This window comes from Neodiprion fabricii, chromosome 3 (genome assembly GCF_021155785.1).
Source record: "Neodiprion fabricii isolate iyNeoFabr1 chromosome 3, iyNeoFabr1.1, whole genome shotgun sequence".
NCBI lineage: Eukaryota > Metazoa > Arthropoda > Insecta > Hymenoptera > Diprionidae > Neodiprion > Neodiprion fabricii.
Window position 1 is genome coordinate 17,570,488 of NC_060241.1, and position 12,622 is coordinate 17,583,109.

Here is a 12,622-nt window from a genome sequence, read left to right on the forward strand (position 1 = left end):
AATTTCTCGACTTCCAGGATAAGCGCTCCGTGGTTCCTGGTTCATGTTTACGATAAAATATTTCAATTCGTTTTTCGCGCAACCCCAAATTCGGTAGCTGTCAGTCCGCTAATAAAATTTCTCGACTTCCAGGATAAGCGCTCCGTGGTTCCTGGTTCATGTTTACAATAAATTATTTCAATTCGTTTTTCGCGCAACCCCAAATACGGTAGCTGTCAGTACGCTGATAAAATTTCTCGACTTCCAGGATCAGCGCTCCGTGGTTCCTCGTTCATGTTTACAATAAATTATTTCAATTCGTTTTTCGCGCAAGCCGAAATTCAGTAGCTGTCAGTCCGCTAATAAAATTTCTCGACTTCCAGGATCAGCGCTCCGTGGTTCCTCGTTCATGTTTACAATAAATTATTTCAATTCGTTTTTCGCGCAAGCCGAAATTCAGTAGCTGTCAGTCCGCTAATAAAATTTCTCGACTTCCAGGATCAGCGCTCCGTGGTTCCTCGTTCATGTTTACAATAAATTATTTCAATTCGTTTTTCGCGCAAGCCGAAATTCAGTAGCTGTCAGTCCGCTAATAAAATTTCTCGACTTCCAGGATCAGCGCTCCGTGGTTCCTCGTTCATGTTTACAATAAATTATTTCAATTCGTGTTTCGCGCAACCCCAAATTCGGTAGCTGTCAGTCCGCTGATAAAATTTCTCGACTTCCAGGATAAGCGCTCCGTGGTTCCTGGTTCATGTTTACAATAAATTATTTCAATTCGTTTTTCGCGCAACCCCAAATTCGGTAGCTGTCAGTCCGCTAATAAAATTTCTCGACTTCCAGGATAAGCGCTCCGTGGTTCCTGGTTCATGTTTACAATAAATTATTTCAATTCGTTTTTCGCGCAACCCCAAATACGGTAGCTGTCAGTACGCTGATAAAATTTCTCGACTTCCAGGATCAGCGCTCCGTGGTTCCTCGTTCATGTTTACAATAAATTATTTCAATTCGTTTTTCGCGCAAGCCGAAATTCAGTAGCTGTCAGTCCGCTAATAAAATTTCTCGACTTCCAGGATAAGCGCTCCGTGGTTCCTGGTTCATGTTTACGATAAAATATTTCAATTCGTTTTTCGCGCAACCCCAAATTCGGTAGCTGTCAGTCCGCTAATAAAATTTCTCGACTTCCAGGATAAGCGCTCCGTGGTTCCTGGTTCATGTTTACAATAAATTATTTCAATTCGTTTTTCGCGCAACCCCAAATACGGTAGCTGTCAGTACGCTGATAAAATTTCTCGACTTCCAGGATCAGCGCTCCGTGGTTCCTCGTTCATGTTTACAATAAATTATTTCAATTCGTGTTTCGCGCAACCCCAAATTCGGTAGCTGTCAGTCCGCTGATAAAATTTCTCGACTTCCAGGATAAGCGCTCCGTGGTTCCTGGTTCATGTTTACAATAAATTATTTCAATTCGTTTTTCGCGCAACCCCAAATACGGTAGCTGTCAGTACGCTGATAAAATTTCTCGACTTCCAGGATCAGCGCTCCGTGGTTCCTCGTTCATGTTTACAATAAATTATTTCAATTCGTTTTTCGCGCAAGCCGAAATTCAGTAGCTGTCAGTCCGCTAATAAAATTTCTCGACTTCCAGGATAAGCGCTCCGTGGTTCCTGGTTCATGTTTACGATAAAATATTTCAATTCGTTTTTCGCGCAACCCCAAATTCGGTAGCTGTCAGTCCGCTAATAAAATTTCTCGACTTCCAGGATAAGCGCTCCGTGGTTCCTGGTTCATGTTTACGATAAAATATTTCAATTCGTTTTTCGCGCACGCCCAAATTCAGTAGCTGTCGGTGCGCTGATAAAATTTCTATAACTTTACAATCTTCTCATAATCTTTTTGGTAAAATATGTCGATGAAAAAATTGTATCAAACCTTACACATTATTTTTGATTTGTTCTCACGCTGAAAATATTTATTAGCATTCGAGGTATAACTCGAGGTGGTTGGCGGTTTTCGTTGGAGGTGGTTAGGGGTGGTTGCGGGTAATCTCGGTGATTCAGGAGGAGGGGGACGAGGATTTGTGCTCGGTGAGTAAAACACTTTTATAATATTTGATGGCAATTGTAATTATATTTCATCTGAAATATTACAAACTTGTCACTTTTACAATAAATTATTTCAATTCATCTTTCGTGCAAGCACAAATTCAGTAGCTATGAATAATCTTATACAATTAATTACATTATCAATTGATTAATTAATATTCTTATAATGTTTGATGGCAATTGTAATTATATTTCATCTGAAATATTACAAACTTGTCACGTTTACAATAAATTATTTCAATTCATATTTCGTGCAAGCAAATATTCAGTACCTATGAATAATCTTGTACAATTTATTATATTATTAATTAATTGATTAATTACATCAATCCTTACACAATATTTTTGATGTGTTCCTATACTAAAAATATTCATTACTGTTCCAGGTATTACCCGAGGTGGTCGGAGGTGGACGAGGAGGAGGACGAGCTGGACGAGGAGGAGGACCAGGTGAACGAGGAGGAGGCGGGGTGGGTCGTGGGAGAGGACCTCTCCTCTCCTCAGAGGAGGGGTGGGGGAGGGGGAGGGGCAGGGAAGGGGGAGAGGTGGGCGGGTAGGGGGAAGGGAAGGGAGGGGGAGGGGGAGGGGGGAGGGGGGGGCGGGAGGGTGGGAGGGCGGGATGGAGGGAGGGAGGGCGGGAGGGAGGGAGGGCGGCCGGGGGGGTGTACTGCTCTATTAACTCTAACGGGCTCGCATCGACATCCATCCTCCACTCTCTCCCCCTCGCCCTCCCGCCCTCCCTCCCTCCCTCCCTCCCTCCCTCCCTCCCTCCCTCCCTCCCTCCCTCCCGCCCTCCCGCCCTCCCGCCCTCCCGCCCTCCCCCTCCCCCTCCCCCCCACCCCCTCCCCCTCCACCGCCCCTCCCCCTCCCCAGCCCTTCCCTTTCCTTCGCCCTACCCGCCCACCTCTCCCCCTTCCCTGCCCCTCCCCCTCCCCCACCCCTCTTCTGAGGAGAGGAGAGGTCCTCTCCCACGACCCACCCCGCCTCCTCCTCGTTCACCTGGTCCTCCTCCTCGTCCAGCTCGTCCTCCTCCTCGTCCACCTCCGACCACCTCGGGTAATACCTGGAACAGTAATGAATATTTTTAGTATAGGAACACATCAAAAATATTGTGTAAGGATTGATGTAATTAATCAATTAATTAATAATATAATAAATTGTACAAGATTATTCATAGGTACTGAATATTTGCTTGCACGAAATATGAATTGAAATAATTTATTGTAAACGTGACAAGTTTGTAATATTTCAGATGAAATATAATTACAATTGCCATCAAACATTATAAGAATATTAATTAATCAATTGATAATGTAATTAATTGTATAAGATTATTCATAGCCACTGAATATGTGCTAGCACGAAAAATAAATTGAAATGATTTATTGTAAACGTGACAAGTTTGTAATATTTCAGATGAAATATAATTACAATTGCCATCAAACATTATAAGAATATTAATTAATCAATTGATAATGTAATAAATTGTATAAGATTATTCATAGCTACTGAATTTGTGCTTGCACGAAAAATGAATTGAAATAATTTATTGTAAAAGTGACAAGTTTGTAATATTTCAGATGAAATATAATTACAATTGCCATCAAATATTATAAAAGTGTTTTACTCACCCAGCACAAATCCTCGTCCTCCTCGTCCTCCTCCTCGTCCACCTCCGAACACCTTCAACCACCTCAGGTTATACCTTGAATAGTAATAAATATTTTCAGTATAAGAACACATCGAAAATATTGTGTAAGGATTAATATAATTGAGTAATTGATTAATTGATCAATTAATAATATAATAAATTGTATAAGCTTATTCACAGCTACTGAATATGTGCTTGCGCGAAAAATGAATTAAAATAATTTATTGTAAACGTGACAAGTTTGTAATATTTCAGATGAAATATAATTACAATTGCCATCAAATATTATAAAAGTGTTTTACTCACCGAGCACAAATCCTCGTCCCCCTCCTCCTGAATCACTGAGATTACCCGCAACCACCCCTAACCACCCCCAACGACCACCGCCAACCACCTCGAGTTATACCTCGAATACTAATAAATATTTTCAGCATGAGAACAAATCAAAAATAATGTGTCAGGTTTCATATAATTTTTTTATCGACATATTTTACCAAAAAGATTATGAGAAGATTGTAAAGTTATAGAAATTTTATTAGCGTACTGACAGCTACTGAATTTCGGCTTGCGCGAAAAACGAATTGAAATAATTTATTGTAAACATGAACCAGGAACCACGGAGCGCTTATCCTGGAAGTCGAGAAATTTTATTAGCGGACTGACAGCTACCGAATTTGGGGTTGCGCGAAAAACGAATTGAAATAATTCATTGTAAACATGAACCAGGAACCACGGAGCGCTTATCCTGGAAGTCGAGAAATTATATTAGCGGACTGACAGCTAACGAATTTCGGGTTGCGCGAAAAACGAATTGAAATAATTAATTGCAAACACGAACCAGGAACCACGGAGCGCTTATCCTGGAAGTCGAGAAATTTTATTAGCGGACTGACAGCTACCGAATTTGGGGTTGCGCGAAAAACGAATTGAAATAATTCATTGTAAACATGAACCAGGAACCACGGAGCGCTTATCCTGGAAGTCGAGAAGTTTTATTAGCGGACTGACAGCTACCGAATTTGGGGTTGCGCGAAAAACGAATTGAAATAATTCATTGTAAACATGAACGAGGAACCACGGAGCGCTTATCCTGGAAGTCGAGAAATTTTATTAGCGGACTGACAGCTACCGAATTTGGGGTTGCGCGAAAAACGAATTGAAATAATTAATTGCAAACACGAACCAGGAACCACGGAGCGCTTATCCTGGAAGTCGAGAAATTTTATTAGCGGACTGACAGCTACCGAATTTGGGGTTGCGCGAAAAACGAATTGAAATAATTCATTGTAAACATGAACGAGGAACCACGGAGCGCTTATCCTGGAAGTCGAGAAATTTTATTAGCGGACTGAGAGCTTACGAATTTGGGGTTGCGCGAAAAACGAATTGAAATAATTTATTGTAAACATGAACCAGGAACCACGGAGCGCTTATCCTGGAAGTCGAGAAATTATATTAGCGGACTGACAGCTAACGAATTTGGGGTTGCGCGAAAAACGAATTGAAATAATTCATTGCAAACACGAACCAGGAACCACGGAGCGCTTATCCTGGAAGTCGAGAAGTTTTATTAGCGGACTGACAGCTACCGTATTTGGGGTTGCGCGAAAAACGAATTGAAATAATTTATTGTAAACATGAACCAGGAACCACGGAGCGCTTATCCTGGAAGTCGAGAAATTATATTAGCGGACTGACAGCTACCGAATTTGGGGTTGCGCGAAAAACGAATTGAAATAATTAATTGCAAACACGAACCAGGAACCACGGAGCGCTTATCCTGGAAGTCGAGAAATTTTATTAGCGGACTGACAGCTACCGAATTTGGGGTTGCGCGAAAAACGAATTGAAATAATTCATTGTAAACATGAACGAGGAACCACGGAGCGCTTATCCTGGAAGTCGAGAAGTTTTATTAGCGGACTGACAGCTACCGTATTTGGGGTTGCGCGAAAAACGAATTGAAATAATTTATTGTAAACATGAACCAGGAACCACGGAGCGCTTATCCTGGAAGTCGAGAAATTATATTAGCGGACTGACAGCTAACGAATTTGGGGTTGCGCGAAAAACGAATTGAAATAATTCATTGTAAACATGAACGAGGAACCACGGAGCGCTTATCCTGGAAGTCGAGAAATTTTATTAGCGGACTGAGAGCTTACGAATTTGGGGTTGCGCGAAAAACGAATTGAAATAATTTATTGTAAACATGAACCAGGAACCACGGAGCGCTTATCCTGGAAGTCGAGAAATTATATTAGCGGACTGACAGCTACCGAATTTGGGGTTGCGCGAAAAACGAATTGAAATAATTAATTGCAAACACGAACCAGGAACCACGGAGCGCTTATCCTGGAAGTCGAGAAATTTTATTAGCGGACTGACAGCTACCGAATTTGGGGTTGCGCGAAAAACGAATTGAAATAATTCATTGTAAACATGAACGAGGAACCACGGAGCGCTTATCCTGGAAGTCGAGAAGTTTTATTAGCGGACTGACAGCTACCGTATTTGGGGTTGCGCGAAAAACGAATTGAAATAATTTATTGTAAACATGAACCAGGAACCACGGAGCGCTTATCCTGGAAGTCGAGAAATTATATTAGCGGACTGACAGCTAACGAATTTGGGGTTGCGCGAAAAACGAATTGAAATAATTCATTGTAAACATGAACGAGGAACCACGGAGCGCTTATCCTGGAAGTCGAGAAGTTTTATTAGCGGACTGACAGCTACCGTATTTGGGGTTGCGCGAAAAACGAATTGAAATAATTTATTGTAAACATGAACCAGGAACCACGGAGCGCTTATCCTGGAAGTCGAGAAATTATATTAGCGGACTGACAGCTAACGAATTTGGGGTTGCGCGAAAAACGAATTGAAATAATTCATTGTAAACATGAACGAGGAACCACGGAGCGCTTATCCTGGAAGTCGAGAAGTTTTATTAGCGGACTGACAGCTACCGAATTTGGGGTTGCGCGAAAAACGAATTGAAATAATTAATTGCAAACACGAACCAGGAACCACGGAGCGCTTATCCTGGAAGTCGAGAAATTTTATTAGCGGACTGACAGCTACTGAATATGGGCTTGCGCGAAAAACGAATTGAAATAATTTATTGTAAACATGAACGAGGAGCCACGGAGTGCTTATCCTGGAAGTCGAGTTTCACCGCGTAGCGGACCCGAAGCGCGGGATCCGGGAGGTTGAGAACCCGGTACTTGACATACGTAGCGGACCCGAAGCGCGGGATCCGGGAGGTTGAGAACCCGGTACTCGAAATTTGCGGAGCGCGACTCTCATCCGTCCGCTCTACTGCGCGGTTGTTTCCAGACTGAGGAATTCGGCTAGCTGATTTTGAATTGGTGACGTCACTTTCTGAACATCCGACATCCAAACTTTGGTTTGGACCTTTAATACTATGTATGACGACGTATGATGTATGATGTATGATGTACGATGATACATGATGTATAATGATTGCAGATCTCACATTACATACAAGAAATACGAACTTCATCTTCGCTGTCGATTCCAGACTCAAGCGGCCAGGCCCTTCGATAGTCAGATGTTGACTGAAGATATATTCTTCAGTTAACGGGTCAACTGATAAGGCTGCCGTTCTGCAACAGTTGGATGATAAAAAATTTTGCTCGTACTTCTTAAATGTGTGTTAAAATGTACTAGAAGTTTTAAGAAGCTTCGTTCTTTCTTTTTGTATCACCTCTTCAGGTTTTCAAACCACTACGCTGTTTTCGCTGCGTTTTCTGAGTTCCTGAGGGTCCAATTAGTCAGGTAAGGGTAATTTAGATCGAATCTGAGACCGAAAATTTTCGGCTCGAAAAATGAAGAAAAAGTTAGGCTAACCCCTTTGCATTTGTGGCGAAAATTTTCACGATTTTGAAAAGTGCTGGAATGAATTCGTTCATGCACTATTCCGACGTAATATTGCGAGAGAAATCGATTGGGCGCAGTCCCAATACGCTGCGATCGACGCATCAGAAGTGACAGCCAGAAAACGAGAACCTGTGTCCTTCACATTTTCCAGAAAGTGCTCTTTTCTTCGTATCTTCTCCCTTGTTGATCCCACGCTCTTTCCGCCGCATTTTCTAAGTTACTGACGGTACAATTAGTCAGGAAAGGGTCATACAAATCGAATCTGAGACGAAAATTTTTTTGCCCCGAAAATGAAAAAAAAGCGAGGTTAACCCCTTTGCATTTTTGGCGAAATTTTCGCGACTTTCGAAAGTGCTGGAAAAAATTCTTTGACGCACTATTCTGACGTAATTTGGCGAGAGAAATCGATCGGGCGCAGTCACAATATGCTGCGATCAACGCACCTGAAGTTACAGCCAGAAAACGAAAATCTTTGTTTCCCACATTTTTCAGAAAGTGCTTTTCCCTTCGTATCTTCTCTCCTGTTGATCCCACGCTCTTTCGCTGCGTTTTCCGAGTTCCTGGGGGTCCAATCAGTCAAGATGGGGTCATACAAACCGAATCTAAGACCACAAGTTTTCGGTCGAAAAATGAAGAAAAAGTAAGGCTAACCCCTCTGCCGTTTGGGCGAAATTGGCGTGCCTAATTTATATCAGGTGACAATTGATGATGCTCTAATAAATTGTAAGTTCTTGTTTCCATGTGATTTGCATAAGGAAGAACTCATTGTATACTGTTTACATTACTCTACAGTTATAAGAATGCGTCAGTCAACTAAAACAAAAAGTCGGGAAATGGTAAAGACTAGTAGGGTAAAAAAGAAGCAAGCCAAATTATACTGTACATAAAAAAAGTAACGTTAAATTTTTGAAATGTATTTTAATATAATAATAATGATATTATATATAATGCGTAAATATTTTATTATTACCCCACATATTTATTATTGTATTTGCATAATTGATTCAGTGTGATTACCGTTTTCTTTTTATCAAAAAGCGTGCTGATGGAATTTTATTCAATCTTTGGTTTTTCGATTCATCACGCATTGCATTTTTATTAATATATTGTCACTATAGTCACATACATTCATCATACAATTATTTTCTTTTGTCAAACATTAATGTACCCATGAAATCTTCAGCAGCAGATACGATTTTCCACATGCAATCATCAAACTTTCCTGAATACTGTCTGCCAGATCGCCGCCATTATTGTTTACCTAAACCTAGCCGACGCATGAGGTCCTTGGCAGATTTCCATCGTACTAAGACATAATAATCACAGAGTTTAACACAGGGAGTACAGGGCAGTCGGAGCACTTCTTATTCTTACACCGTGGTCTAGACCCACTGTAGGGCGCTGATTACTGCAAGTTCACGTAATAATAAGAACGTCGACCACTACAAGTTGAATGGCCTCCTCCTCACTAGCGGTAGCGGCACAAGTTCACAATGTCGGCGTCACTTCCGTCACGGTTTCAGAGACGGAGTGCCCAGAACTGTGTAGAAAACTCTGGTAGACGCAAATTTCCGCCACAAATGGCGGTTTCTCATGGGGATGCAGGTCCGCCATACATATTGCTCCGTGCTTCAGTAGTGGAACACGGCTGACACAGGTTATGTAGGTGAAGCGAATTTTTTTCCTTCGGTTTCGAGCACGGTGCCTATTTTACCGACCGTGCAGCGCTGCTTGTCTCTCGATCACCAATAATATTTATAGTCGGGAAACCGACCGTACCATATCTTCCCTGATCGAACATACGGCCAAAATGCATACGAATCGATGGGGAATATAGTGGTCAATCGGGTGCCAGAATGTCACTTCCGGTCAGTTGTTTCGAGGTTATCTTCCCTCATCGAACATATGATTAAAACTAGTCACAATCGATAGGGGAGGTCGAATACTTGAAGAAAAAACTGGGGTGCCAACCCCCACCCTGTCCGGGGGGTGGCAGCCACCCCCAAAAGTCGAACGACTTTACTTACGACTACACTTAGGGGTGGCTGCCGCCCCCCCGGACACGCTGGGGGTTGGCAACCCGGTTTTTTCTTCAATTACTCGACCTCCCCTATCGATTGGTACTAGTTTCGATCGTACGTTCGATGAGGGAAGATAACCTCGAAAAAAGTGACCGGAAGTGACATTTTTTTTGACACTCCGGACAGGATTCATTCTCTATAAAGTCTGGCACGCTATTGAGCACTATATTCCCCATCGATTCATATGCATTTTGGTCGTATGTTCGATGAGGGAAGATATGGTGCGGTCGGCTCCTGGACTATTATTGTTAGTCGGAAGACCACGTCTCTATCAAATCAGAGATTATTTTCGCGTTGCTCTGTAATTGTGTCTTTAATCATTCTATACAATGCTTTCGTGTCTAAAAAACTAAATAGTGCATATTTAATTGATGCTAAATTTATTTATACAAATTTGCAGAATCCTGCCGTAACTAACATGAAGGGTGCAAATAATGCATTACTTTTTTAATTGCATTAGTGTCTTCATTAAAACATTAAATTTAATGTTTTGATGGAAATTAAATTATTTCCATTGAATCAATAAATTTAATGGTTTAATGGAAATTGTTTCCATTCAATTATTAGATTTGATGTTTTAATGGAAATTTTGTCCACCATATAAGATTATTTGAAAATTAAAAATTATTCGAAATCAATATTAAAAATCTTTTACAAACTATGAGTAGTAGTGTGAAAATTTTAATTTATTTATAAATATATCCACACATGAGCCGTCATTAGGTTTAAAATTCATTCATTCATCCATTTCACAATTCATTCATTCCAGGTGCATCATGGTTTAAAACAGTGTATATGGTTAAAACTGGTGGATATGCTTGAAATTATAAATAATTGTCAATAACCGTCTTTCGTCAAGGCACTATATTTGTTTATTGCACTTTTATTATTTCTCGTTCTATATCGTCTGTTTTTAAATTTGGGCTTGGGTTTGGAGTGTTTAATTTTTAATTTAATAGGTATGTCCTCGTAGTTTGGATTTACTTTATTATTTTTAAATGGTCGATTTTGGATCGATTACGAGTTCTTTTCAGAGAGGAACACCTCCGCACCTCCTTCCTCCTGGAGAGACGTAGACCAAGCCACCTCCTTCTCAAATTTGTGACCAGGTTCCCCACTCCCTGGGTCTAACCTAATCCACTCGTGCCGTGTTCATTGCGCGGTTATATTTGAATCATTACAACTGCATTATTATATTTAATGGAAAATATTTCCATTAAATTAATAACATAGAAATAAAAAGAAGAAAAAAGAAGGGAAATGTTGAAGGAAATTGCGAGGGCATTTTACCAAGATGTTGTTTTTTTTTTTGCCATGTAAGAGCTATTTACTTCGATAAAGCTTTTCCAGCAGTGCCAAGTTGAATTTCGAATCGGCTCTTTTGTATGAGGAATGAAAAATTCTTGACTCGTTTTCGAAGCGAAGAAAAAAGAAACGAACACGTGGCCTTAAAAACGAAAGCTTCTAAGGTCAAATGAGAAAAATAAGATATTCTTTTCAATCGATTGAACTGAATAGTAAAGTTTTGAAATCGTGATATTCCTTTAGTGTGAAACCGCTACGAATGTTTTTCTTTTCCTTACAATTATCAAATAGAATAATTTTTTTGGAAATTTAGAATTTGTAATTCAGTACACGAAAACTTCATATTGATTTACAACAATTAATTTGTATGTGAAGAGGACATTTTTTTTATCATTTCGCATGCATCGCGAGGTTGCAAATAATGCATTAACTCTTATAATTGCATTAGTGTTTTCATTAAAACATTAAATTTAATGTTTCAATGGAAATTATTTCCACTAAATCGTTAAATTTAATTTTTTAATGGAAATTATTCCCATCAAAACATTAAATTATTTCCATTATGAATTAAAAAAGTAATGGTTAATGCATTACTTTTTCATTAAAAAATTTGCAACCCTGCTAACACGATGGTGGTACACAGACGCGAGCGACAATAACATCATTTTCCAAATTTTCCATACAATTTACCCTCCGTGCGTAACCAACGCAGTGTATAACCCGATGTTATCGATGATCTGCATTTATTCCGAGTCACTGACGATCTGCTTAAATTTCGAAACGTCTCCCTCACGTAATCGCCTTGGCATAAACATATGCAAGCATGGTCGTATGGTCGTAGTTGCCAATTTTTTTGCTCGTCATCAATGCTACTAAACTTTACAAATTACGCTAAAGCACCAGTGCCGCCCAAATGGCGGGGTATTGGAATTTATTATTCTACAAAAATGACTTTTCTACGAGTTTTATATCATTTCCTGTAAATTACCGAAATTATATAGAGAATTTCAGCAGTAACCGAAGCATTTTGGAGAACATTTAATACTTACGCTGACGCCACCATTTTCTGCAAACATTCGAGATATTTTCAGCAGGTTGAGTACTCCACCACTAATATCAGCAACTATAGTTCGGAGCCGAGTCGTTCAAACGTTTTTACGAGTTCGGATAGCACATTCAAAACACCTTAAGACATAAGTTTATGCTTTTAGCAGGTCTCGCATAGTTGATGCTTACAGTGATCGAGTCAGTATGGCAAACTTTATATTATTGACTAACTGATGACAGCTGCTACGAATCGTGGTAACAACATATCTTCAGTTCACCGCTTGACGTGGGAGAGTTTGACATCTCATATCCCATTCCGAGTCAGTTGGCTTCCCCGTCTTGTAATCGAAAATATTGCCACGATCCGACCTTACCGACCAACAGAGTTCAATTGGTTTGCGCATGCGCAGTCGATCACTGAGCGTATTAAGTTTCACCGTTTACTCTCGGTGTATTGAACACGGGTTTTTAGGATCTCAACCATCCATCTTTTTGTATTTAAAAAATCAACACAGTTTCGTTTTAATTTAATTTATTTTATGTATGTTTTA